This window comes from Pristiophorus japonicus, chromosome 4 (assembly GCF_044704955.1).
Source record: "Pristiophorus japonicus isolate sPriJap1 chromosome 4, sPriJap1.hap1, whole genome shotgun sequence".
Taxonomy (NCBI): Eukaryota; Metazoa; Chordata; class Chondrichthyes; family Pristiophoridae; genus Pristiophorus; species Pristiophorus japonicus.
The window spans coordinates 50,560,476-50,587,227 of NC_091980.1; the positions used below are offsets into that span (position 1 = coordinate 50,560,476).

The following is a 26,752-nucleotide window of genomic DNA, read 5'->3' on the forward strand; positions in this document are numbered from 1 at the left end:
TTGCGAGAGGGATGGAGTACAAAAGCAGGGAGGTCCTGCTGCAACTGTATAAGGTATTGGTAAGGCCGCACCTGGAGTACTGCGTGCAGTTTTGGTCACCTTATTTAAGGAAGGATATACTGGCTTTGGAGGGGGTACAGAGACGATTCACTAGGCTGATTCCGGAGATGAGGGGGTTACCTTATGATGATAGATTGAGTAGACTGGGTCTTTACTCGTTGGAGTTCAGAAGGATGAGGGGGTGATCTTATAGAAACATTTAAAATAATGAAAGGGATAGACACGATAGAGGCGGAGAGGTTGTTTCCAATGGTTGGGGAGACTAGAACTAAGGGGCACAGCCTCAAAATACGGGGGAGCCAATTTAAAACCGAGTTGAGAAGGAATTTCTTCTCCCAGAGGGTTGTGAATCTGTGGAATTCTCTGCCAAGGAAGCAGTTGAGACAGATAGATAGATTTTTAACCAATAAGGGAATTAAGGGTTATGGGGAGCGGGCGGGTAAGTGGAGCTGAGTCCACGGCCAGATCAGCCATGATCTTATTGAATGGCGGAGCAGGCTCGAGGGGCTAGATGGCCTACTCCTGTTCCTAATTCTTATGTTCTTATGTCCTTATGTTCTTATTGGTATACGTTTTTTCTGCCCCCTGCAGGATTCGAGACGCATATGCAAGTGGCTGTAGTCGATCAGCTCGTGTTTGACACAGAACTGCAATGAGGCTTTGTTCTGTGGCCCCAACATCTAAATGAAAGGGCTGTGTGGAATCGGGAGGGATCAGACATGCGGCCTGTATCACTGCAGTTTTTAATTTAGCCACGGACTGGGTGTGAGCATCAGTCCATGCCGGGCGTATGTCATCACCCTGCAGTTTTATCAAATCATACAGGGGCTTTGCGCACTCTGAAGCCTGGGATAAAGATCCTTTGATGCCCCACCAAACCCAAGAATGATCGTAGGGCTTTTTTGGAAGTGGGTAATGGCAGTCGCTGTATTATCTCCACCTTGTGAGAGTCGGGGGATGATCCTTCTGGAGAAATGGACGCTCCTAGAAAGGTGACCTGTTCTTTTACTAAATAGAGCCTTACAGCGATTCACCTTTAGTCCTGCCTGAGCCAACAATGTCAAAAGTTCGTGCAAAGGGTGTTGTGTATCTGTAAAGCATGCACTCCCATGTTCCGCCACCAGGGAGCGTATCCCCTGAAGTCCCAAGGGATCCCAGCCCCTAAGGCCTGTTCCTCACTCTGGAGTGTCTTATTAAAGATTGAGGTCACTGTTATTTTAACCTCCCTGTGTGCAGTCTCATCTATGTTAGGAACACAATAAAAGGGACAGATGCAGCAAGCTGGTAGGGTGGGAAAAGTCTTTTAAAACTGCAACCATTCTTTTGTGAAAAATTGTCGAGGCATTGTGAGGCAGGCATGTCCAGGTGTAGCTCTGGTCCTCCAATGTGAACACACATTTGTACTGGTCTTCCCTTTTGACAGGGATACTCCAGAATCCATTGGTGATGTCGAGGGTTGAGAAGTACTTGGAACCAGCTGTAATTTGAGAGAATATGGTGGGAATTTCTATTACTACCGGTGAACATGCTGGTGTTACCAAATTTAACTTTCTGTAATCAATAGTCAGTCGTCAGCTGCTATCAGGCTTTTTAACTGGCCATGTGGGTGAATTGGTCGTCTAACAACACCCTGCTCGACTAGGGATTTTATGGTGTCTCTGATGTAAGGGTGACTCTCTGGAGATGGGGTACTACTGTTTAGTGAATGAATGTGGTGGGGGGGGGGGGGGTCCCTCAATAGACTCTTCGCCTGCCATTTTTCCACAGTCATGCTGTGGAATACCACTAGGTGTTCCTGAATTGGTTTTGCCACGCTTCATTTTTCGCTCCCCGGAGGGTCATACTCTGATGGTTTTTTAATAGCAAAACCGAGTGAGCATCTGAAATTTCTATCACTCTCGCATTAGCTCTCAATCCCATCCAAACACAGTCCCAATTCTAATCTTTTACTGCGCCATCCTGATTCAACACATCAGTCCCTACAATATTCCTTCCATTGGGGGTGGTCATCAGCCTCGGCGCTGGGACCTTACAGGTGAGGCCTCCCAACTGAAGTTCAGTGGCGTTCCCTGTATACACGGTGGTTGTATCACCATTAAATCTGTTAAGGGTCATACAACCCTTGCCTGCTGCAGCATGCCGTTCAGATGATGGTAACAGCTGAGCCAGTATCGATAAGCATAATCTGCTGTCGGCCCCCTTGCAAGACAACAAGGACTACTAGTCTCCCATTATCATCACGTTGGAACCCTACTTCTGACCAATCTTTGGGGGCCGAACCCAGTCATAGGGTGGATGTTGAAGGGGTCTCTCTCTGATGAGTGTGGATCGGCGATTGTGTGCATTCCCCGTTGCAATTTGGGTTTGTATGAGGGTTAACAACTGTTCTAATTGTTGATCCGTCCCAGAGGGTTTGGGTTCGTCCCTTGGGAGGTATCTATGCGTTGCACCATGGTCCGGTGCCTGTCTGGGTCTGCTGCAGTCTTTTGCTAGGTGGTCTACCTTCTTATAATTAAAGCACTGTCCCATAAAGAGGTAACACCTAGATCCCTCCACCATTGACACTGGTTTATTTGTGGTGGGTGGAAACTTCACCTTTAACTGGTCTTTTACCACCTCCCAGGCTATTTGAGCACTGGTCTCTATATCTGTCCACTGATTGGTGGGCCTCATGGCTATGCCCAGGGTGGTTTTAACTAAAGAGTGGAGTTGGGTCAGGAATATCGATTTAAATTGTTCCTGATTCTTTCCTACTGTAGCATTTGCGAGTGCCTGGTTCTGAGTACGTTCATAGATATCGTACAGGCAATTACTGAAGGCTCTCGGGGGTCTCTTCTGGGCGCTGCATGGTCTGATTAAGCAGAGCCACTAAGTTTAAGATTTGGATCCCTAAATGGTTTAGGATCTCGGTCATGACTGCATCGGCCGCTGTGCCAGATTGGAGGACTGCGTCTGGCAGATAATCTTTTAGGGAAGTGGAACAGGCCAAGAGGAAGACTCGTGTTAAGTTTCTTCTAACTTCAGGTGACTTCTCCTGAAATTTGCCCACCTCCTGTTAACCCCCACTGGGTTGTCCTCATCATTATTGTACCCCAACTCGTGGTTACCCGCCTTGGCATCAGCACCAGCTGTGGGCCATGAGTCGGTATGGTTACTGGTGATGTGACCATGCGCATTATGTCGTAAAGAAGTGGTTACTACAGCTACGGTTGGCCCTCGTGTCTCCAAGGTATCCCATCCTTCACCACCCTCCTGGGGATTATACTGACTGCCTTTCTCTTCCCAATCTGTCTCCCACTTGTCTCCTTCTGCTGTCTCTGTTATGGCTCCCCATGTTACTGCGGATACCAGGGCCTGCTGCTCCCCTAACCGTTTAGCCTCTCTATTTCTAGTTGGCACTGGGAGTGGTCTGCCTCCTTATGTGAAGAATTACTTCCCTTAATGCCTCCCCTAGCATCTTCTACCTCTTGCCGGAGCCCCAAGTTTCCAATTTATGCTTTTTTAACTCTAATTTGTTTTAATTCGCTTCAATGATGGCTGCTGTGGCATTTAAATTTGAAAGCCTTTGTTGCTATAGCAACGAAGCTGCCTGTTTGACCCCTCTTTCTAATTGCCTAATACTGTGGTTTAATCGATCAATTTCTTGTCTCAAATGCTGCATTTTTCCTCCTTTAACTGCCAAACAAGTTGAAGGCTTTCTTCCTTTTGCTCTTTTTTTATATTTTGAATCTCTTTTTCGTTTAGTTGAACCTGTTTTACTTGCGATTCTTTTAAATCTTCTATCTCTTTTGTCCTTTTGGTCTTTTAAATTTTGAATCTCTTTTGCACCTTGCCTCATTAATTTCTCACATCTTTCTGAGCACAGTACTGTACATAGAAAATAGCTGCAGGAGTAGGCCATTCGAGCCTGCACCGCCATTCAATGAGTTCGTGGCTGAACATGCAACTTCAGTACCCCATTCCTGCTTTCTCGCCATACCCCTTGATCCCCCTAGTAGTAAGGACTATATCTAACTCCTTTTTGAATATATTTAGTGAATTGGCCTCAACAACTTTCTGTGGTAGAGAATTCCACAGGTTCACCACTCTCTGGGTGAAGAAGTTTCTCCTCATCTCGGTCCTAAATGGCTTACCCCTTATCCTTAGACTGTGATCCCTGGTTCTAGACTCCCCCAACATTGGGAACATTCTTCCTGCATCTAACCTGTCTAAACCCATCAGAATTTTAAAAGTTTCTATGAGATCCCCTCTCATTCTTCTGAACTCCAGTGAATACAAGCCCAGTTGATTCAGTCTTTCTTTATATGTCAGTCCCGTCATCCCGGGAATCAGTCTGGTGAACCTTCGTTGCAATCCCTCAATAGCAAGAATGTCCTTCCTCAAGTTAGGAGACCAAAACTGTACACAATACTCCAGGTGTGGCCTCACCAAGACCCTGTACAACTGTAGTAACACCTCCCTGCCCCTGTACTCAAATCCCCCTTGCTATGAAGGCCAACATGCCATTTGCATTCTTAACCGCCTGCTGTACCTGCATGCCAACCTACAATGACTGATGTACCATGACACCCAGGTCTCGTTGCACCTCTCCTTTTCCTAATCTGTCACCATTCAGATAATAGTCTGTGTCTGTTTTTACCACCAAAGTGGATAACCTCACATTTATCCACATTATACTTCATCTGCCATGCATTTGCGCTGTATGCCAAGAGCCCGTTTACCTGTTTTGGCCTTAGCTCTCCTTGATTTACTTTCTCCTGTATAAATGCCAAGAGCTCCGCAAAGGACGCATGTTGGCCCTTACAGAAGTACGCTGCCTGTGCCTGTAACTCTTGTATGTCCTTGAAGGGTACCTTTTTGTATATTTTCTTCTTATAGACTACCTGTATATCTTTTGCTGGTTTTTTGTACATGACCGATCCCTTCATCCTGTGTCCCCACTTAAACAGATCCAACTATCGAGACGACTGTTCCTTAAGACGCAACTGCTCCCGATCCGTTTCAAAGTTTATAGTTACACTTCGCAACACAGGTTAGAATTGCAACTCCGGAGATTTCCAATTGTTCAAAAGAATGATCAAAAGCTGTCTCGCCAGATCCCGGACGAGCCCCCAATTTTGTAAGATTTCTAAATCTCTGGCATTAAATTGACAGCAAGATCAATTATTTTCTTTTAAAACAATTTGGAATAAGCTTATTAAACGCACAAGCATGCAAATAGCCTATCGAACACAACAGCAGTCTATTAGTATCCTACGGACTCTATTTAATTACAACAGATACAATGATGTTACAATAAAAAAAGGTATACTTTACTTCCCCCTGGCAAAGCACACGGCCTGCTCCTTTGTCTGTAGAAAGAGGTCCTGTTTTTTGCCGTGCGCTCAAGAAAAGAGGGGGAAGAGACCCAGCAATCTTTGGCTTGATTTGTTATACCATTGTTTCTCAGAAAGCCTCAGGATTGGGTCTTGGTTCCAGGGCCGTTCCCGATTGTTTCTTTCAACAATGCAGCCTTTCCATATAATCTACACTTGTAACATACAGAATCAATTTTATCATGACCAAACTTTTATTCTTACACTTGATAATGCAAATATTAGCCTTGGTTTTTAAAATATAACTTTTAAAAGTGTCTGGTGTCTCCATTTTATTTATGATGCTGTTTACATCTGTGGAATTATTTACCAAGTTTAAAAAAGGTGTCAAGGTGATTTTGTGGCATAGGTGAGTTAATGAATGACTGATCAAAAAAGTACATTAGAAATAGATATTTGAAATGTTGTAAATTGGATGTAAAAAATATTCACAGATGAACTGCCTTTGCATTGTCCCTTCACATAAAAGAACAAAATTAATAATTATTTTTCCCGTTGGTTTGCTGCTGGTGGCTTTTGAAATGTTAATAACGGCTTTTTAATTGCAGAACTTTAATCAACAGAAAAGGCTATTTCAAAAATTTTTGTTTTAAAGATTTTTATTTCAGTTTGGTACTGAGGTCACTTGACCAATTTTACGTAAATTGTATATGATGAATCAACTAAAACCTTGTGTACGCTCTGCGTTTGTGGGATGATATGTGAGGAGGACCTGACTGTTTTTGGGTCTGACCCAACCAATGTAGAGATGCTAGTGCGTTTTTTTTTTCTCTTCCATTTTCACAGTGCTGCGGCTGACGGTGCCGATGACCTGCTCCCAGGCTTTTGCCACTTTTCCGTCATCCTCTAGAAAGTATATTCGTGGTGTAGTGATGCCTCTCCCTCTGATTCCTGACTCCATGGAGAAATATCTGGCTTTATTTTGATGCCTTTCCAAAGTAGCGTAACTTAGCCATCAGCACAAGCCCACGCCTCATTTGCAGAACCTACCCAGCATGATGATGAAGGGCTAGGTAGTTTGTACTAGATAGAGGGGGGCATCTAATTCCTCTGGGATTGATGATTCGGAGGTGGGGACAGTTGACTGATGGCACTCATTTATGAAATTGCATCAGGGCAGTGTTCTATAGAAAATATCTGTTCCTCGACAATTGGTTCAGGATGCAAACATTTTCGAATTGGTTTTTTCCAGTTGTCACATGATTGGTGTTTCCTGCAGTGATCTCGCAACAAATGAGTTCTGGCAATGACTTACTGCAAGCATCAATCACAGGAATACATATTGGGAACAAATACTTAACTTGGGTAGACCACTGGAAAATATTTGGCAAACATGTAGTCAGAATGTCTAATCTCAAACATCGCAGATGTTGTATACTTTGGACTTGGAGGAATGTGGGAAATTTTGTGGTCATTTTTAGTTTTCTCTTATTCATTTTGCCTTCTGATCTTGTACTAAGCAAAAATACTGACGGACAACTATAAAAAGTAAGTTTAAAAAAAAAACTACAGTAATTAGAACTTCAGTCAATGAATTTTTTTTTAAACAGATACTGGATTTCCTAGGGAATTGCTCATGGATATGCATCAGGCTGTTGCCTCTCCCTGCTGCTGCTGATGGATGGTTCTCCAGGAGTTGTCATTGAAGTGGCGTTGAGCTTTAGGCTGAGATCCTGTAATTATCATTGTGTTGGCTCCCCAGTAACACAGTGCAATGTTATATAATTGATTTCGTGTGGCATTCCTTGTGGACAAAATAAAAAAACTCTCTCTCTCTCTCTCTCTCTCTCTCTCTCTTCATAATTGAATCTCTACTTGTCTCCTACTCTTCAATTATTTCTGTCTGTCTCTCACTCTGTCTCTTTATGTTCCTTTCTTTCTGCCCTCTATTTTTCTTGCAAAATAGTATTTAATTGTTTGTGCAATATAAAATTAACGTTCATTTAATAACATGAATAAATACAAAAAGTCATAAATGTAGGATTTTAAATAATGCACAATGCATAACTGACACATTTAGCACTTAAATCATGCTGCCCTCACAGCAAGGTTTTCTAAACATTTCAAGAAAGTTTCGATGAGCTTGAGCTATTTAATTTATGCGCTCTTTATCTAGAGATGGCGTTAAGGGAGAGGACTGAGTCTAGGGTTGTGCTGGGCTGGAAGAGAGGACTGATGCTTTGGCTGTGGTGGCCAATGATAGAATAGTGAGGCATGGGCCTGAGAGCAGGACACAACTGTTGTAACTGTATGGAATGGAATTTGTAAATGTGATTGACATTTTTTTGTAGACTGTAGAATGTAATCAGTGTTTTTTTTTCCTAAAATGTGATTCAATTTTTGTGCAATGTGATTGATGAGTTAACAAAAGAAAAACATTGAAAAGTGGAAAACACAAACACTACAAACATTTAACCAACTGGAAGAAAATAGCATACACCATAGATAGAAAAATGACCATTTTAAATTTGGCCAGTTTAAAACATTTTAATAGTTTTAATTCCTCCGCAAACACATTAATGGAGTATGAAAATTATTTTTGAGCTTTCCATTGTGTTCTGCCAGATAATGTGATCAGAAAATATTGATTTTATACCTCTTACTTTTAACATTCATGGGATCAGAAGGAGGCAATTTAGCCCCTCGTGTCTGTTCCGCCATTCATTTAAACCATGACTGATCTGTACCTCAACTGTCTTTATCTGCCTTTGATCCATATCCCCTGATGCCCTTACCTATCAAAAATCTATTGATCTTAGTCTTAACCCAGCATCAACCGTATTTTGGAGGCGAGCATTCCACATTTCCACTACGCTTTGTGTGGAAAAAGTGCTTTCTGATTTCACTCCTAAATAGCCTGGCCCAAATGTTCCCTCTTCTTTGTTTTGGAGTCACAGTATTCCCTTAATTGGTTTTTGTATTGAAAAGCCAGCTGTGAGGGTTCCCTGGAGTAAAGGGAACATTGGCCTAGTCTAGCTTTAATTTTAAGATCATGCCCTTTGTTCTGGATTCCCTCACCAGAGGAAATAGTTTCTCTGTATATATTCTATCAAATCCTTTTATCATTTTAAACACCTCCAATTAGATCACCCCTTTTGCTTCTAAACTCAAGAGGATATAAGCCAAATTTATGCAACCTGCACTCCAAATTTAGCCATTTATGCCCTTTCTGTCAACCATTAACGGACATGATCTTTATGGCGTGACAACTACAAGAGAAATGCAGGGAACAGCACCAACCCTTGTATGTGGCTGCCTTTGACCTTACAAAAGTCTTTGATACTATTAACCGCGGAATGTTCTCCTCCGTTTTGGCTGCCCCCAAAAGTTTGTCGCCATCCTCCGCCTGCTCCATGACGACACCACAGACCCAATCCACGTCCGGACGGGGGTCAAGCAGGGCTGCGTCATCGCACCAACCCTCTTCACGCTCTTCCTCGCTGCAATGCTCCACTTCACATTCAACAAACTCCTCGCTGGAGTGGAACTAAACTACAGAACCAGTGGGAACCCTTTGTCGTCTCCAGGCCAGATCCAAGACCGTCCCATCCTCTCGTCAAGCTTACAGTATGCGGACGACGCACATTCAGAGGCTGAACTCCAAGTCATTATCTTCACTGAGGTGTACGAAATCATGGGCCTTACACTAAACATCCGTAAGTCAAAGGTCCTCCACCAACCTGACCCCGCCGCACAGCACTGCCCCCCCCCCCCCCCCCCCCCAGTCATCAAGATTCATGGCATGGCCCTGGACAAGGTGGACCATTTTCCATACCTCGGGAGCCTAATATCAGCAAGGGCAGACATCGACGACGAGGTTCAACACCGTCTCCAGTGCACCAGCGCAGCCTTTGGCTGCCTGAGGAAGAGAGTGTTCGAAGATCAGGCCCTCAAATCTGGCACCAAGTTTATGGCCTACAGGGCTATAGTGATACCTGCCATCCTGTATGGCTGAGACGTGGACCATAAACAGTAGACACCTCAAATCGCTGGAGCAATAACACCAGCGATGTCTCCGCAAGATCCTGCAAATCCCTTTGGAGGACAGACGCACCAACGTTACTCTCCTCGATCAGGCCAATATCCCCAGCATCGCAGCACTGACCACACTCGACCAGCTCCATTGGGCGGGCTGCATTACTTGCATGCCTGACACAAGATTCCCAAAGCAAGCGCTCTACTTGGAACTCCTATACGACGTGCGAACCCCAGGTGGGCAGAAGAAACATCTCAAGGACACCCTCAAAGCCTCCTTGATAAAATGCAACATCCCCACCGACACCTGGGAGTCCTTGGCCAAAGACTGCCCTAAGTGAAGGAAGAGCATCCGGGAGGGCGCTGAGCACCTAGAGTCTCGTCGCCGAGAGCATGCAGAAATCAAGCGTAGGCAGCGGAAGGAGCGTGTGGCAAATCAGACTCCCCACCCACCTTTTCTTTCAACGACTGTCCTGCCTGTGACAGAGACTGTAATTCCTGTATTGTACTGTTCAGTCACCTAAGAACTCCCTTTTAGAGTGGAAGCAAGTCTTCCTCGATTTCGAGAGACTGCCTATGAAGATAATCCAGCTTTATAACCAGTTGCAGTGCTAATTTTTGGAAGGAGTTCAGATCTGAAATGGCATGTGATGCTGTGGCAAGGCAATGTTGCTGATGATCCTTTACATGTTGAGTGATAAAGTTTCATTACAGTAGTTTACTGCCTTCTGCACTCAGTACTTTTAAAATTGGCGTCTGGAATTTGAGGAAAGCTTTTGAAATATTTAAAAAAAGAAACCAAAATCCTTCTAAAAATGTAAGATTTTGAATTTAATTCTGCTTTTTAGTATCTGGCATTTTGTAAATGCTAAACTTACAAATACTACTGTCCTTGGACAGTACAGTAATGCATTGATTTGATGTTTTTACATCCAAATAGCCAAATGTATTTTACCACAAATCATTATTGGTAATTTGTCAATTAGCAGGTATCCCTGGAAGCTGTCATGGATTTCTCTTTGAAATATAATTTTGTTAAACATTGATGAATTATCCACTCACCTGAAATGTATTTGATAATTTGAGAACTTCCAATTAACCTTGGGCTGTATCAAATTGGGACTATGTAGTTGTTGCATCTCAGTGTGCCCAGCAACAGCCTGATGGTATAAATGAATAGTCTTTCATTCTATTAATGATGTCAGACCATGGAAACAGAGAATAATTGCACCTATTTTGCAGTGCCCAGCGATTTTTCTGGCGTCGAAAGTCTGTTAAAAGTTTCCCCATAGTTGGGGCGCCAGCACTGTGTTTAGCGCCATACATTCTGGCATTAGTGTATGTTAAAAAGCAGTTTACGTGCCCTTTTTGGCCATAAGCCTACTTTCCCTAAAGTAAATGCACAATACCCTGGCAGCACCCACATTTTGTGCCAAGCCACTGTTTTTTTTTATAAAGAGAAGGCAGACTGCATAGTTGGGGGGGCTTGTGAACCAAGGATATCTACTGTATCCATCGCTAATGATTTCATTAACAAACCCTGAACCGAGGCAATGCTCATACTGCCACTGAATTTTAGTGGAAGGTACATGTGGCATGCTGAAGCAGAGATATTTTGTCTGCAGGGGACAATGAGCTGATCAAGCAAAGATTTGTGCATTTAGCTAAAATAACCTGTCCGACATGCTGAAAATCTGAAAATGGATGTTAATTGTAAAAGAGAACTTGTGCATTGGGAGGAACAGCAATGTGTGAGGAGGGGGGGCCGGGGAAGTGAGATCGCTGTGTGGGAGGGGATGGGGGAGTGAGATTGCTGTGTGGGAGGGGATGGGGGAGTGAGATCGCTGTGTGGGAGGGGATGGGGGAATGAGATCGCTGTGTGGGAGGGGGGTGAGGGAGTGAGATCGCTGTGTTGGTGGGAGGGGGGTTGAGGGAGTGAGATCGCTGTATGGGAGGGAGAGAGCTGTGGGAGCGGGGTGATCGCTGTGGGGGTGGGGGAGGGAGATCGCTGTGGGGGTGGGGGAGGGAGATCGCTGTGGGGGTGGGGGAGGGAGATCGCTGTGGGGGTGGGGGAGGGAGATCGCTGTGGGGGTGGGGGAGGGAGATCGCTGTGGGGGAGGGAGATCGCTGTGGGGGGGGGGAGAGATTGCTGTGGGGGTGGGGGAGGGATTGCTGTGGGGGAGGGAGATTGCTGTGGGGGGGGGCTGGAGGGAGATTGCTGTGGGGGGCAAGGGGGGGAGGGAGATTGCTGTGGGGGGGCGGAAGAGGGAGACTAAAGGAGTAAATAAGGTTTTATTAGATGATTTATATCATTGCCTAACACTAGAAAATACTATAATCCATTTAAAAATACATCAAACAGTGGAGAACTATAAAGATCTGTGCAATATCAAACAAACCTGTCAGATCTGTGTCCATACCGCCCACTTAAGATCCAGTAAGACCTACTTTTTCAGGGCAATATTAAGGTCTGGTGGTAAATGGATCTTAATGATGAAACTTCCATTTTGGGCGGTAATATATGGGCGGACAGTATCGACTACCGCCCGGCGGTAATGACTGTGGAATTTACCGCCGGGTGGTAAATGGGCGATTTGAGAGGAAACTCAGCCCATGGTGTCTGTTCTTTGCAGTGTCTCTTTCTGTACACTCAAACAGGCATCGTGGCGGGAGGGGGGGGAGCAATCAAGAAAGCATTAGGTAGCAATTCCAAATGAATTAAAGTTTTGAAACTAAGATTGAATTTCAATATATTTTCTGCAGTATTTTTCTTTTTGAATCATTTAGATTGGCAATCCTTTGAAGTTACAGCATTGCATTTTTCATTTTTAGAAAATACATTTAACTTTCAATTAACATTTTAATTTAATTGCACTCCCTTTAGATTCACCTTTGCTTGAAAGCATTGGGTGGATGCTTGTAATTCGTGTCTAGTTAAGCATCATGTTCTGTAGACTAAACCTTGTAGAAAATTGCGCGCTCCATTCAGAGACAGTTATTATTGGTATACTGTGGGTTCCAAAAACAGGAAGCAGAGAAAAATATGGTGAAGGCAAAAAAACAAACCTGATAACCAGTACTTATGCTTGTGTCTTGTCCACAATTCAGGCTGTTTCAGCAGCACTTACTGTCGATCCCACTTTTAATACAGCGCTAATAAATAATGAAAAGAAGGAACCCTGGCACAGTTTTTATTTCATTTCTTCTCTTAATTGACTATGCTGCAAGAGCTTGTGATATCCATAAGTCCCAACAAACCCCAATTGTAGGATACCCAAGAGGCGGGGTACACTGATTTGCTGCTGCACATTTAGGTGTGGTACCTGGCAGCATTTACACCAAATGTCAGCTGTGGCTCAGTGGGTAGTACTCTCGCCTCAGTGTCAGAAGGTTGTGGGTTCAAGTCCCAATCCAGAGACTGGAACACAAAAGTCCAAGTTCACACTCCAGTGCATAACTGAGGGAGTGCTGCAGGTACGAGGTGTCATTTTTCAGATGAGCCGCTAAACCGAGGCTCCATCTGCTCTCTCAGGTGGTTGTAAAAGATCCTATTTCGAAGATGAACAGTGGCGTTATCCCTAGTGTCCTGACCAATATTTATCCCTCAATCAACATCACAGAAAAAACCTATCTGGTCATGATCACATTTGTGTGCAAATTGGCTGCCGCGTTTCCTACATTGCAACAGTGGCAACACTTCAAAAGTACTTCGGCTGTAAAGCGCTTTGGTATGGCCTGAGGTTGTGAAAGGCACTATATAAATGCGTCTTTTTTACACTTGTAAAAGGTTGATTTAATTCCTTCTGAAGAATTTTCATTCACTATTTGTTGTGGCAAAGGGGAGGTGAAGTATAACGTTTGTACTTTCCTTGTTGTCAGGTTCTGTTTGCTATTATAATGCAGTATAAGATAATACTTGGCAGAAGCTTGTCATTACTTGAATTTATGACACCCGAGGAGTAAACTGCATGCTTGAACCATCCCATCTTCCTGACGATCACAGTAGTCAGCAGAAGACGAGAGCCACTTGTTGACCCACTTTTCTGGTAGCTGTAATAACAATGAAAGAAAGATCTGTAATAACAATGCATATATAATTATATTGCGCAGATCCTGTTCCATGAAGAACTGCGGAGATACTGCAATGATGCAATGGCTACTGGAGTCTTTTCATTATTTCCTTCAGTTTAAATGTGCATGTTAATATACATTTTTAAGTGCATTTTTGATGCCGTGGTTTTCTTAATTTCACCATTAAGAAGAGCGAAAGATCTTGTTGCAGTGTTAACCATGGCATCTTATTTAAGGAATAACTAACACGATTGTCCATGTGTCCCACCCATGAGCACGAATATTTGCCTTGTGCCAAAACAGTCATTACGTTGGTTAACAAAGCCCTGCTGTATTCGTGTCTTTTTCACTATTCGTGTTGGATCTCCTTTTAAAGATACTTTTTAAAAAAAAAACATTTTAATCTTGTATATAAGGGGTGAAGGATAGCGCAAAGGAACATATAGACAAGAAGAGTTGAAAACAACGAGTCCGTAACAACAACATTGTATATCAAGAAATCAGTCATATTTATAAACGTAGTGGGGTAGTCACTATCAGCGCACTGTCATATGCATAGGGTGGAAATGGTGGAATAAAGTGGCATAAATGTGTGCGTGTTCTGTTTTTTTTTAAATGGACAGGGCAAATGTCTTAATTGCTGCTTACAGAAAGAATCTATGGGTCTCTCTGATTCAGTTCACTGGCTTAGATCAATTTTTTTATTATAAGTTTGATTGTATTTACCCTCCATTGAAAGCAATTAATTCTTTTAAATGGAAAACCAGCAATACATTCGATAGTCACCTGTCAACAATACCTCTATCTTCATTGATCCTCTCGGCTCAGTACTTCATAGATAAGGAATTGTGCGTCCTTTTGTTTCCGGGTACTGAGTACCAATGCTCCAATGTGTGTTATCACGCTCCCAATAAAACCTTGTAAAGATAAAAATGTGCCTTTGGTACTCGTGACCTTCATGAGTGGTGGCTTCCTCCCACCCCGCTGCCCCCACCCCCAATAGGACCCAACAGCTGATGGAGGGAGATGACTTTCATTCCATACGTTCACAGAACATTAAAGGCAGCACCTCTGGTTAATTAGGCTGCTTTTTAAAAAAAAAAGCGAATTGAATCCTATGCTTCATCTTGAACTGTAGAATATGAAAGCCAAGTGGTAATGATGAGTCTATATAAAACCTTAAGATCTCCAGTGCTCCAGACATTGAAGTTTTAGAGGGGGTACAGGTTCACCAAAATGTTGTCTGGCATGAGGAAATACAAATACAAAGAAAGACTTGAGAAGTTGGGTCTTTTTTTTTTGTTAGAACAGCAGATTTCAGGGCAGTGTAGTAGAAGTGTTTAAATTAAGAAAACATGGGACATGGTAGATGCATTCTGAAAAAAATCTATTTACACATCTTTGGCTAACATTGCAAAGACAGCCATTTCAGGGTCAGGACTCCAAATTGGTAGCTTGACTCACCGTGCACGTAGTGTAGGCTGATGGGAACCCACGTTTTATTTACAAAAAAATTTTACATTTTGGTAAAAAAAAAAGTAATTTGCTGCTGGAAAATGCCTAAAGGCCAGCATTCCAACGATGCCTGAGTTAAGCTGAAGTTAAGTATTCAGCTTCTTTAATTAACCAAAGATAGTTATACTGAATATAAAATATGAAAGAATGAACGAACACATTTACATTTATATAGTGCCTTATAAGGCCTCAGGATGTCTCAATGCACTTCACAACCAATTATGTACTTTTGAAGTATAGTCACTGTTGTGTTGCAGGGAAATGTGGCAGCTAATTTGCACACACAAAGATCCCTCAAACAGTGGAATAAATGTAGTGTATTTTTTTGGAGGTGGGGCGGGGGGAGAGTGTTGAGCGTTGTTAAATATGGTTTCCGGAAGGGTAAAGAATTCAGATTTTCTGTACCATATCCAATATTTGATGCTTTATTCTACCTGGTTTTGATTTTGTTACAAAGCTCTATAATAAGTAAATTTGCATAGAAATTAAACTCTTTCACTGTGCTTAAAAATCACTATCAAAGTTAGATTATACAAAAGCAAAGTACTGCAAATGCTAGAAATCTGAAATAAAAATAGATAATGCTAGAAATACTCAACAGGTCAGGCAGCATCTGTGGAGAGAGATAGTTTTTGTGCTCAAGTTTCGGCCGCCCGCTAGAACGGTGCACATCGGAGAGGCCCACCTAATTTGTAGAATAAAAATTGCGGCGAATACTTACCTCGCGATTCTCCGATACCTGTAGGCCCATTTCTAGCTCGGCGTAGCGCAGCAGGAGCTGCTGGGGGTGGAGCCAGAGCCCTGCGCCAAAAACATTGCCGGCAGCTGCATGCGTGCGCAGTAGCTCCCGGCCCTCCCAGCGCTTTCCGTCAATCGGGTGACATCCATATCCCAGGCCGAAGGGACGTCGCCCCTATCCCGGGCCGAGTGGCCTGACACATCTTGCCTCGTTGTTGGCAGGTGCCTCATGCTGGGTGCGGGCCCCGCCCGAAGAGTCGCCAGCGTCTTTTGCGTATGGGCCCCGCCCGAAGTCATTGGCGGCGTGGCCCGCCCACCCAGCCTCTCGCTGGGGGTGGGCTCCGCCCGAAGTCCTCGTCGGGGCCCATTCAGCCTCTTTTTTCTCTCTCTCTCTCTCTCTCTCTCTCTCTCTCTCTCTCTCTCTCTCTCTCTCTCTCTCTCTCTCTCTTCCCCCCCCTCCTCCCCGCTGCTGCAGTAGGTGAGCAGAAATAATTTTTTATTGTGATTTAAAAAAAAAAAAAATTTATTTTGTAATTTTTCATTTTTATTGATGTATTTATCATTTATTATTGATGGCTCTTTATTTGTAAAAGTGAAGTGTTTAATCCCCCCCCCCCCAAATCTCAATCCCTACGCCTGATTCCTAAGTGTAGACAAGGTTTTTCTGAGCATACAAAAATCTACACTTACTCCATTCTAAGTTAGTTTGGAGTAAGTTTTCGCTGCCTAAACTTGCAAAACAGGCGTAAGTGGCTGGACACGCCCCCTTTTGGAAAAAAATCTGTTCTAAAATGAAACTATTCTAACTGACTAGAACTGGCGCAAACTAAATGTCGAGAATTGCAATTTCTAAGATGCTCCATTCTAAAGTAGTTGATCCAAAAAAATAGGAGCAACTCAGGCTGGAACTTGAGCCCAATGTTTCTGGTCGATGACCTTTTATCAGAACCGAAAAAAGTTAGTTACAACAGGTTTTAAGCAAGTGAAGGGGAAGGGGAGGAAAGAACAAAAGGGAAATTCTGTGATAGGGTGGAAGGAAGGAGAGATTAAAAGGCAAACTGGATGATGGTGCGAGGCAAAGGCGATGGTAATGGGACAAGTAAAGGAACAAAAGATGGTCTAGAAGAGGTGTTAATGGGGATAGCAGAATCATAAACAGCTGCCATGTGGAAAAAGGGGGCAGAGGTTTTGGTCTGAAATTGTTAAACTCCACGTTGAGTCCAGAAGCCTGTAGGGTGCCTAATCGAAAGATGGGTTGCTGTTCCTTGAGCTGACATTGAGCTTCATTGGATCAGTATAGGAGGCCGATGACTGAGGGGTCAGAGAGGAATTGGAGCAGAGTGACAGAAGACAGGAAGCTCAGGGTCTCGCTTGCGAGGTGTTTCGCAAAGCGGTCACCCAATCTGCGTTGGGTCTCCCCAATGTAGAGGAGACTGCATCATGAGCAGTGAATACAGTATACTAAACTGAAAGAAGTATAAGTAAATCATTGTTTTCTCTGGAAGAAATGTTTGGGGTCCTGGATGGTGGGAGATGATTGGGAAACCTTCGTGGAGCGACTCGACCAATGCTTCATGGCCAACGAGCTGGAAGGAGAAGCGAATGCTGCCAAATGAAGGGCGATTCTCCCCACCGTTTGTGGGGCACCAAGGTATGGCCTCGTGAAATATCTGTTTGCTCCAGCGAAACCCACAGAGAAGTCGTACGATGATTTGTGCACACTGGTCCGGGAGCATCTAAACCCGAAAGAAAGCATTCTGATGGCGAGGTTCCAGTTCTACACGTACAAGAGGTCTGAAGCCCAGGAAGCTATGTCGCCGAGCTAAGACTCCTTGCAGGACATTGCGAATTTGAAGGACACTTGAAGCACATGCTCAGAGACTTCTTTGTACTTGGCATTGGCCGTGAAGTAATACTTCACAAATTTTTGACTGCAGAGACCCCAACCTTGAGTAAAGCGATAGTCCAGGCGTTCATCGCCACCAGTGAAAATACCAAACAAATCTCTCAGCACACGAGTGCTGTTGCAAGTACTGTGAACAGAGTAATGTTTTCAAATCCTAACGTACAGGGCAGGACTCACATGCCTGCAGCTGCATGTCCGCAGATGTCTGAGTCCACCATCAAGGGTGGTGAATGCAAGGCCATTTACACCTTGTTGGCGCTGCGGAAGTGATCATCGCTTTCATTCATGTCGCTTCAAAGGGTACGTTTGCAAGGGCAGTGCAACATTGGGACACCTCCAGGCGAGCTGCTAATCCTGCAAACCGCCATGTTGCAGAGGAGGACAGATCCATGGGGGATCACGACGAACCAAAGCTTCAGAATGAGGAGGCAGAGGTACATGGGGTGCACACATTTACCACAAAGTGTCCCCCGATAATGCTGAAGGTTGAACTAAATGGACTCCCGGTGTCAATGGAGCTGGACACGGGCGCGAGCCAGTCCATAATGAGCAAAAAGACTTTTGATAAGTTGTGGTGCAGCAAGGCCTCAAGGCCAGTCGTGACGCCCATTCGTACTAAACTGAGAACGTACACCAAGGAACTGATTCCCGTAATCGCCAGTGCTACCGTGAAGGTCTCCTACGATGGAGCGGTGCACAAATTACCGGGTGATGGCCCCACGCTGTTCGGCAGGAGCTGGCTAGGAAAGATACGCTGGAACTGGGACGACGTCAGAGGGCTCTCGTCTGTCGACGCCGCTTCATGTGCCCAGGTCTTAAACAAGTTCCCCTCACTGTTTGAACCGGGTATCGGGAAGTTCCAAGGAGCAAAAGTGCAGAGCCATTTGATTCCGGGGGCGCGACTCATCCATCACAAGGCGAGAGCGGTACCGTACATGAGAGAGAGAGGATGGAGATCGAGCTGGACCGGCTGCAACGAGAGGCATCATTTCGCCTATCGAATTTAATGAGTGGGTCAGTCCGATTGTTCCAGTCCTCAAGGAAGACGGCACCGTCAGAATCTGTGGTGATTGCAAAGTAACAATCAATCATTTCTTCCTGCAGGATCAATGCCCGCTACCAAAGGCAGATGACCTACTTACGACGCTGGCAGGAGGCAAAACGTTCACGAAGCTGGACTTGACCTCGGCCTACGTGACGCAGGAGCTGGAGGAATCATCGAAGGGCCTCACCTGCATCAACACGCACAAAGGTCTCTTCACTTATAACACATGCCCATTTGGAAAGCTTGCTGAATTCGGTCCTGTGCACTGTGGTCTTCCAGGACGACATCTTGGTTACAGGTCGGGATACGGTCGAGCACCTACAGAACCTGGAGGAGGTTCTTAGTCGACTTAATCGTGTGGGGCTCAGGTTAAAATGCTCAATGTATTTTCCTGGCACCTGAAATGGAGTTCCTGGGGAGAAGAATTGCGGTGGACAGCATCATGCCCACCGATTCGAAGACTGAGGCAATGAAGAACGCACTGAGATCATAGAACGTGACGGAACTACAGTTGTTTCTCGGACTCCTGAACTACTTTGGTAACTTCTTACCGGGTCTTGGCACACTGTTAGAACCACTGCACTCTACTGCGTAAAGGAGATGAATGGATATGGGGTAAAAGCCAAGAAAATGCCTTTGAGAAAGCTAGAAAACTGTTGTATTGTGTTGTATGATCCATGTAAGTGTTTGGTACTAGCATGTGATGCGTTGTCATACGGTGTCGGGTGTGTATTGCAACAAGCTAATGAATCTGGAAAATTGCAACCAGTTGCTTATGCATCCAGAAGTCTGTCTAAGGCTGAGAGGGCCTACAGCATGATCGAAAAAGAAGTGTTAGCGTGTGTTTATGGGGTAAAGAAAATGCATCAATATCTGTTTGGGCTCAAATTTGAATTGAAAACCGACCATAACCCACTTATATCCTTCTTTTCTGAAAGTAAGGGGATAAATACGAATACATCGTCCCGCATCCAGAGATGGGCGCTCACATTGTCCGCATACAACTGCGTCATCCGCCACAGGCCAGGCACAGAAAATTGTGCCGATACTCTCAGGTAGGCTGCCATTGCCCACCACACGGGTGGAGATGGCACAGCCCACAGATTTAGTTATGGTAATGGAAGCATTCGAGAGTGAGCAATCACCTGTTACTGCCCGACAGATTAGAACCTGGATGAGCCAGGACCCCTTACTGCCCTTAGTAAAAAAAAAAAAACTGTGTGCTGTTGCTCTAGTGTCCCATTAGAGAGGCAGGAAGAAATAAAGCCGTACCAGTGGCGCAGAGATGAAATTTCCATACAGGCAGACTACCTCCTATGGGGTAATCGGGTAATGGTGCCAAAAAAGGGCAGGGACACTTTCATCAGTGATCTCCACAGCACCCACTCAGGCATTGTAATGATGAAAGTGATAGCCAGATCCCACATGTGGTGGCCCGGTATCGATGTGGACTTACATTTGTGCACGCAGGACTCTAACACATGTTCACAGTTAAGCAATGCACTCGGAGGCGCCACTAAGTTTATGGTCCTGGCCCTCCAAACCATGGTCCAGGATCCATGTCGACTATGCAGGCCCATTCTTGGGAAAAATGGTTGTAGATGTGTACTTGAAATGGATTGAATATGAGATAATGTTGACAAGAATGTCCGCTGCCACCATTGAAAGCCTGTGGGCCATGTTTGCCACGCACGGCCTGCCCGATGTCCTTGAGTGACAATGGGCCGTACTTCACCAGTGCTGAGTTCAAAGAGTTCATGACCTGCAATGGGATCAAACATGTCACTTCTGCCCCGTTCAAACCAGAGTCCAATGGTCAGGCAGAGCGACCAGTGCAAACAATCAAGCAGAGCTTGAAGAGGGTAACTGAAGGCTCACTGCAGACTCGCCTATCCCGAGTCCTGCTTAATTACTGCACAAGACCCCACTTGTTCATTGGGGTTCCCCCAGCTGAACTGCTCATGAAAAGGACACTTAAGACAAGGCTCTCGTTAGTCCACCCTGATCTACACAAACAGGTAGAGAGCAGGCGGCTTCAACAGAATATATATCATGATCGTGCAAATGTGTCACATGAAATCGAGATTAATGATCCTGTATTTGTGTTAAACTATGAACAAGGTCCCAACTGGCTTCCTGACACTGTCGTAGCCAAAGAGGGGAGTAGTGTGTTTCAGGTCAAACTTTCAAATGGACTCGCCTGCAGGAAACACTTGGACCAAACCAAACTCAGATTCACAGACTATCCAGAACAACCCACAATAGACTCTACCTTTTTCGACCCTTCAACACACACAAGTGGCAACCGACCCAGCAGTTGACCACAAAGCAGAACCCATCACCTGCAACAGCCCAGCAGGACTCACCACACCAGGCAGCCCAGCAAGGCCAGCTGCGCAGCAGCCCAGCGAGGGCCCAACAAACGACTCGCCCAAACCAGCATTTGCACCGAGGCGATCAACCAGGGAAAGGAAGGCTCAGTTCGACTCACATTGTAAATCGTTACACTATTGACTTTGGGGGAGGTGGGGGGTGCGGGAGTCTTGTTATATATGTAAACCTGTAAATACCTTGTTTAACCACCAGAGGACTCATCCCCTGGAATCCCAAGAGATCCCACAATCCCCTGGGAGCACCTCTACATAAGAAGGCCTCACAGGCTGGAGAGGCACTCTGGAGACCTGAATAAAGGACTACTGTCACATGTTACTTTGAGCTCATAGTATCTGGTCAGATTCTTTATGCAAGACATAACAGGAGGGGCCCTGAGTAGGATCGGAACGAAGAATATTCCACATATCTCACAAAAAGACAGGCATAGCTAGGATCAATGGATTCCCAGAGCAACACCTTTTATTTGGAGGAAGCGAGTGAAATCAAAGGAGAAGTTGTTCAATGTGAGAACAAGTTCAACCAGATGGAGGAGGGTGGCCGTGAATGGGGACTGGCTGGGCCTGTGTTCATGGAAGAAGCACTTGGGCTATCTCGGTGGGGGACGGAGGCATATGCAGATTGGATGTCCTTGGTGCAAAGGAGATGGTTAGGACCAAGAAACTGAAAGCTGCTAAAGTGGTAGAGGGCATCAGAACTATTTATGAAATGGAAATTGTGAACAAATTTATTTGCTTTTTGAGGATGTAACTAACAGGGTAGATAATGGGGAACTAGTGGATGTAGTATAATTGGATTTCCAAAAGGCATTCGACAAGATGCCTCATAAAAGGTTGCCTACATAAGATAAGGGCTCATGGGGTTGGGTTAATCTATTAGCATGGATAGAGGATTGGTTAATGGACAGAAAACAGAGTAAGGATAAACGGATCATTTTCCAGTTATCAGGCTGTAAATAATGGAGTGCCGCAAGGATCATTGCTTGGGCCTCAGCTATTTACAATTTATATTAAGACTTAGATGAAGGGACTGAGTGCAATGTATCCAAGTTTGCTGATGATACAAAGTTAGGTGGGAATGTAAGCTGTGAGGAGGCCACAAAGATCCTGCAAAGGGATATAGACAGGTTAAGTGAGTGGGCTATAATAGAGTATAATATGGGCAAATGTGAGGTTATTCACTTTGGTAGGAAGAAAAGAAAAACAGAATATTTTTCAAATGATAAGGTTCATGACATTGATCCCTAGGATGAGAGGGTGGTCCTATGAAGAGAGATTGAGTAGATTGGGCCAATACTCTCTGGAGTTTAGAAGAATGAGGTGTGATCTTATTGAAATATTTAAGAATCTGAGGGGGGTTGACAGGGTAGATGCTGAGAGGTTCTTTCCCCTGGCTGGAGAGTCTAGAACTAGGGGGCATAGTCTCAGGATAAGGGGTGTGCCATTTAAGACTAAAATGAGGGATTTCTTCACTGAGGGTTGTGAATCTTTGGAATTCTCTACCCCAAAGGCCTGTGGATGCTATCATTGACTATTTTCAAGGCTGCGGTATAGATTTTTGGACTCTAGTGAAATCGATGGATTATGGATATCAGGCGGAAAGGTGGAATTGAGGTCCAAGATCAGCCATGATCTTATTGAAGGATGGAGTAGGCTCGAAGGGCCCTACTCCTGCTCCTAATTCTCATGTTCTTATGAGACGGTTAGGGCCAGGAAACTGGAAACTGTTAAAGTGGTGGAGGACTTTGGAAGTGTTGCGGCTGTAGGTCGGAAGAGACTGGACAAGGAGAAAAAGTATAGTTGAGATAGGAGGACATCAGCTCCATGGGGCAAGAACAGGCTGAAATGATGGTTCTTCCAGGCAGTCCTGGTTGTGGATCTTGGGAAGTTGGTAGAAGCGGACAGTGCGGGGTTGGAGGAGTATGAGGTTCGAGGCCATGGAGGGAAGATCTCCAGAGGAGAGGTGATTAGTAACCATCTTGGAAATGATGGCTTGATGTTCGGTGGTAGGTTATTGGTTCGGGGGAAGTAGGAGGAGGTATCAGAGAGTTGGCGTTCAGGTGCCGCAAGGTAGATGTTGGATCACCCAACAACAACAGCACCATCCTTGTCAGCAACTTTGACAATGTTAGGGTTGGATCTGAAAGAATGGAGTGCTGCAGGTTCAGAGGGAGGTAAGTTAGAGTGAGTGAGGGGAGCAGAGAAATTGAGACGACTGATTTCACGCCGTCAGTTCCTTAAGAAAAGATCTAGAGAGGGTAAGAGGCTAGAAAGGTGGATCCAGGTGGAACAAGAATTCTGAAGACTGGAGAAGTGGAGGCGAAGAAGAGCTCCGTGTCGTGCCGAAATTCATTGAGGTGGAGGCATAAGGGGATGAAGCTTCGGCCTTTGTTGAGGACTGATTGTTGGATTCTAGTTGTTTGTTTATGTTCCTGTGATAAAGGGGTACTGGTAAATGTAAAATTAGATTTTTTGTAAATTAAGAGTTGGCATATTTATACTGTACAATTATATTTAAAACAAAATTGGGCCACAATGCAGTTGAAGCATTTGCAGTTAGATTTTTACCCCATAGTGGGATAATTACTCTACCTGGTTAATCGTTTGTGATTTTGCATGTACAATTGTAGGTACTACAAATAGCCCCTGTACTCCTGGGACTAGAAAGAGGAAGATTCGTTATTGTACATGCTCCTGATGACTATCCTTTGAGTGTGTGTGTTTTGGGGGGCTGGGGGTGCACGGGGGCAGTTGACGGACACATTCGGCTTAGCAGTGATATGCTCTTCTCCTCTGGTACAGTCGCCTGCCAACGCTTGTAGTCTAGGCTCACGCATGAAGAAATGGCATTTGGATGGAATGTGATCAGATAAAATCCTGGTGGAACCACATATCATGCATTTATTGAATTGTGCAGGAGCTGGTTTTGACCCGTTCAGCTCTTGTTTCACTTTTCTGTTGTATAATTTGAAATGCTATGATAAGCTTTTTTTGACAAGCTGAGGTTTCAGCATAGAGCTGCAATGCCTAAAGCCTTGTAGAGTTGCAGAGACGTTTGGACAGGTCCGGAAATTTATCTTCTTAAAAGGATTGACACTGGAATAAACAACAACTCTCATCGTTGAATAAATCTCGAGCATGTATGCCTGAATCTCCACATTCAGTCCTGTATATGCTTGGTAAATTAAAAAAAATATATATTTATATATAGTGGGTGGCTTCAGAGTGGCATTGGCAAAGAGCTAAGTCGTTTACCTACCCTTACAGCTGAGATGGTATGTGATGCAGCAATAGGAAAGAAACCGTGAAGTATTTCTTATTAAAATGGTTTCTTTAAAAAAAAATCCATACCATGCAGACAGCAAAAGCCTTTTAAAATTATTTATGCTGATTAATCTTGGAGTGTTCAATCATAATTCATACATTGTATGAAATTGATTAAAGAGGCCAGATGCAATAATTTAACAAGTTGACTTTAACCTCTGCAAAAACTGACTGAATTAATTTGTAAAAAAAATATTTTTGCATTTCATGTTTTCTTCTCTTCCCTGTTTCTCCCATCCCCCTACATAATAATCTCTACCAAGGGTGCTGGGCGGGCAGACAAACCATTCCCAGTTAGTGCTGGGAGATGCGCAAGAATCAACATGGTTAGCTAAATTTTTAAAATTATATTCATCCTCTCTAGTTGATTCATCTTTTCACCCTCCCATGTTTCCTTTGATTTTTCATAGTCTGAACCACTCCCAGTAGTGCTGTCACAGCAGGGATGTTTTTTCAGTGCTACTGTGCCACCGATTAGATACTATTCATTTCGCTTCCACGATCCACTTGAAAACGCTAAACAAAGAAATGCCTGTTCAGGGTATGGAAGGAAGAAGATTTGGACAACATGATCCTAAAATGTTAGTTGGAAGAAAAGTTGAATTGGAATCAGCTGGGAGAACAAAGTAGGCTGATATCTGTCGACTGGAGCAGGGATCATGCTGCCCTGGAACAAGTCCAATCTTGTGGATGTGCTGCTGCTATTGTGCTACTTGTATGCATGTTAGATTTGCCAGAATTTATTCTGCAGTTAATGCCAATAGGACATTTATTTGCAATTTTATTTATTGTCAAAACAACCTGTTGAAAATATTTTAAATAAATATTTCTCTGTTTAACAACAAGTTCCAAGTTCTCTTGTGAACTGTCGGGTGCTTGGATTCCAGCATCAGGCAAAGGGGATAAATTGCACAGCAGTGACAGTAGTAAGTGATAGCAGAACATTTTTATTGTACAGTCTATGTGCAGCGGCTAGTTGGCAAGCAGGGGTGGGGACCCTGCTAATTACTTCTTTCTTGCCTCTTTCTTCCCTCCCCCACCAAAAAAACACCCTTGAAGCATTGAGTCTAATTCTAATATCCTAACCAAGCACAGATGAGAGATTGAACCTGGTCTGTTTTCATCTGAATCACTCAATTCCACATTTGTCAACGCGTTTACCAACTAAGCCATCGAATGGGGTGGGTGAGTAGTGGATTTGCTGGTTGACATGATCTTGAGAGTAAAAGGCTGCAGGATGTTCGGTTCTCCTTTCCACATGCTGTGCTTTTCCTGATCTGCAGGGTGGGGAGGTTTAGAGTCTGTTTTTAATTTTATTTTTGGCAATGACTGCCACAGTTTCACTCCTGCAAACCTATATTTAGGTTCAACAAAATAGTGCTCGGACTAGTATAAAACCGCCACAATTTCTGTTGTCTGTGCAATCAGTGGAATTTTATTGAGTACAAAGTTCATTTTTGGAGGCTGTAGGGAAAAAGAATGTAATCACGTCCAAGAATTTTTAACCAAGCTTTAATTGTGAGCTTTCTGATTCACTGTTACACATGAGCTGCGTTGTTCATGAGTTTATACAAGAGGACAGGATATGAGGATCATATGAAAAATGGCAAACAAGGGGATTCAAAAAAATGTCAAAACAAAAATGTTAAGTTATAATTACACAATGGTAAAGCCTGGCACACATTGAAAAATGACATTTGATTTCCATTGATGTCAGTGGACAACAGTTGATATAAAAACTGAAACACTTTAGAATGAAGAATTTACTCCCATCTGAAAAGTGCAGCGCTTTTCAAAATAAGTATTGAAGCCTCACTGCTCTCTCAAAAGTGTGTAATAATCTTACAGGCTTCATCGAGTGCATCTGCTGGGTGAACAGATTGATAGTCCATCAATAGAAATTGTTACTTTTCAATTTATTTGAAAGTGCACAAGAATTTTAAACTGAATTCTTTTCATGCGCACAATAAGTAATTGCACTGAGATTTGAGAAATATCAACGGGATTAACCTTAATCTTAGATTTCTGAGGAGAGAGGATGACTTGATGCTCTTACTCAACCTGCTTCTGGTTAGTTACTGTTTGGCAGTCACTGAATTATTTTTATGGAATCATACAGCTTGATCTTGCCTGCACTAGAAGAACTATTCAAAATGACTTTTGTCATTTTACTTTAAACATTGATCTGGGATTATGCTCTTCTTTATTTGCATCCATTGCAAAAATTAAAATTCGTCAGGCAGAGTTGAACTTTTTCTGACTTGTAGCTTACATTTATTTAAAAGGGAAGAAAATTTAATCAAAATCCCATGAAGCCATTAAATTTGGGTATCAAGGAGTGGACAGTTTAAAT

The 26,752-nt window shown here is 43.9% G+C and overlaps 1 protein-coding gene across 13 annotated transcripts in view; it reads left to right on the forward strand.

Annotated features, from left to right (window-relative positions):
• LOC139262901 (rap guanine nucleotide exchange factor 6-like) overlaps positions 1 to 26,752 on the forward strand; it is a 448,770-nt gene that overhangs the window by 21,826 nt on the left and 400,192 nt on the right. The window lies entirely within an intron of this gene.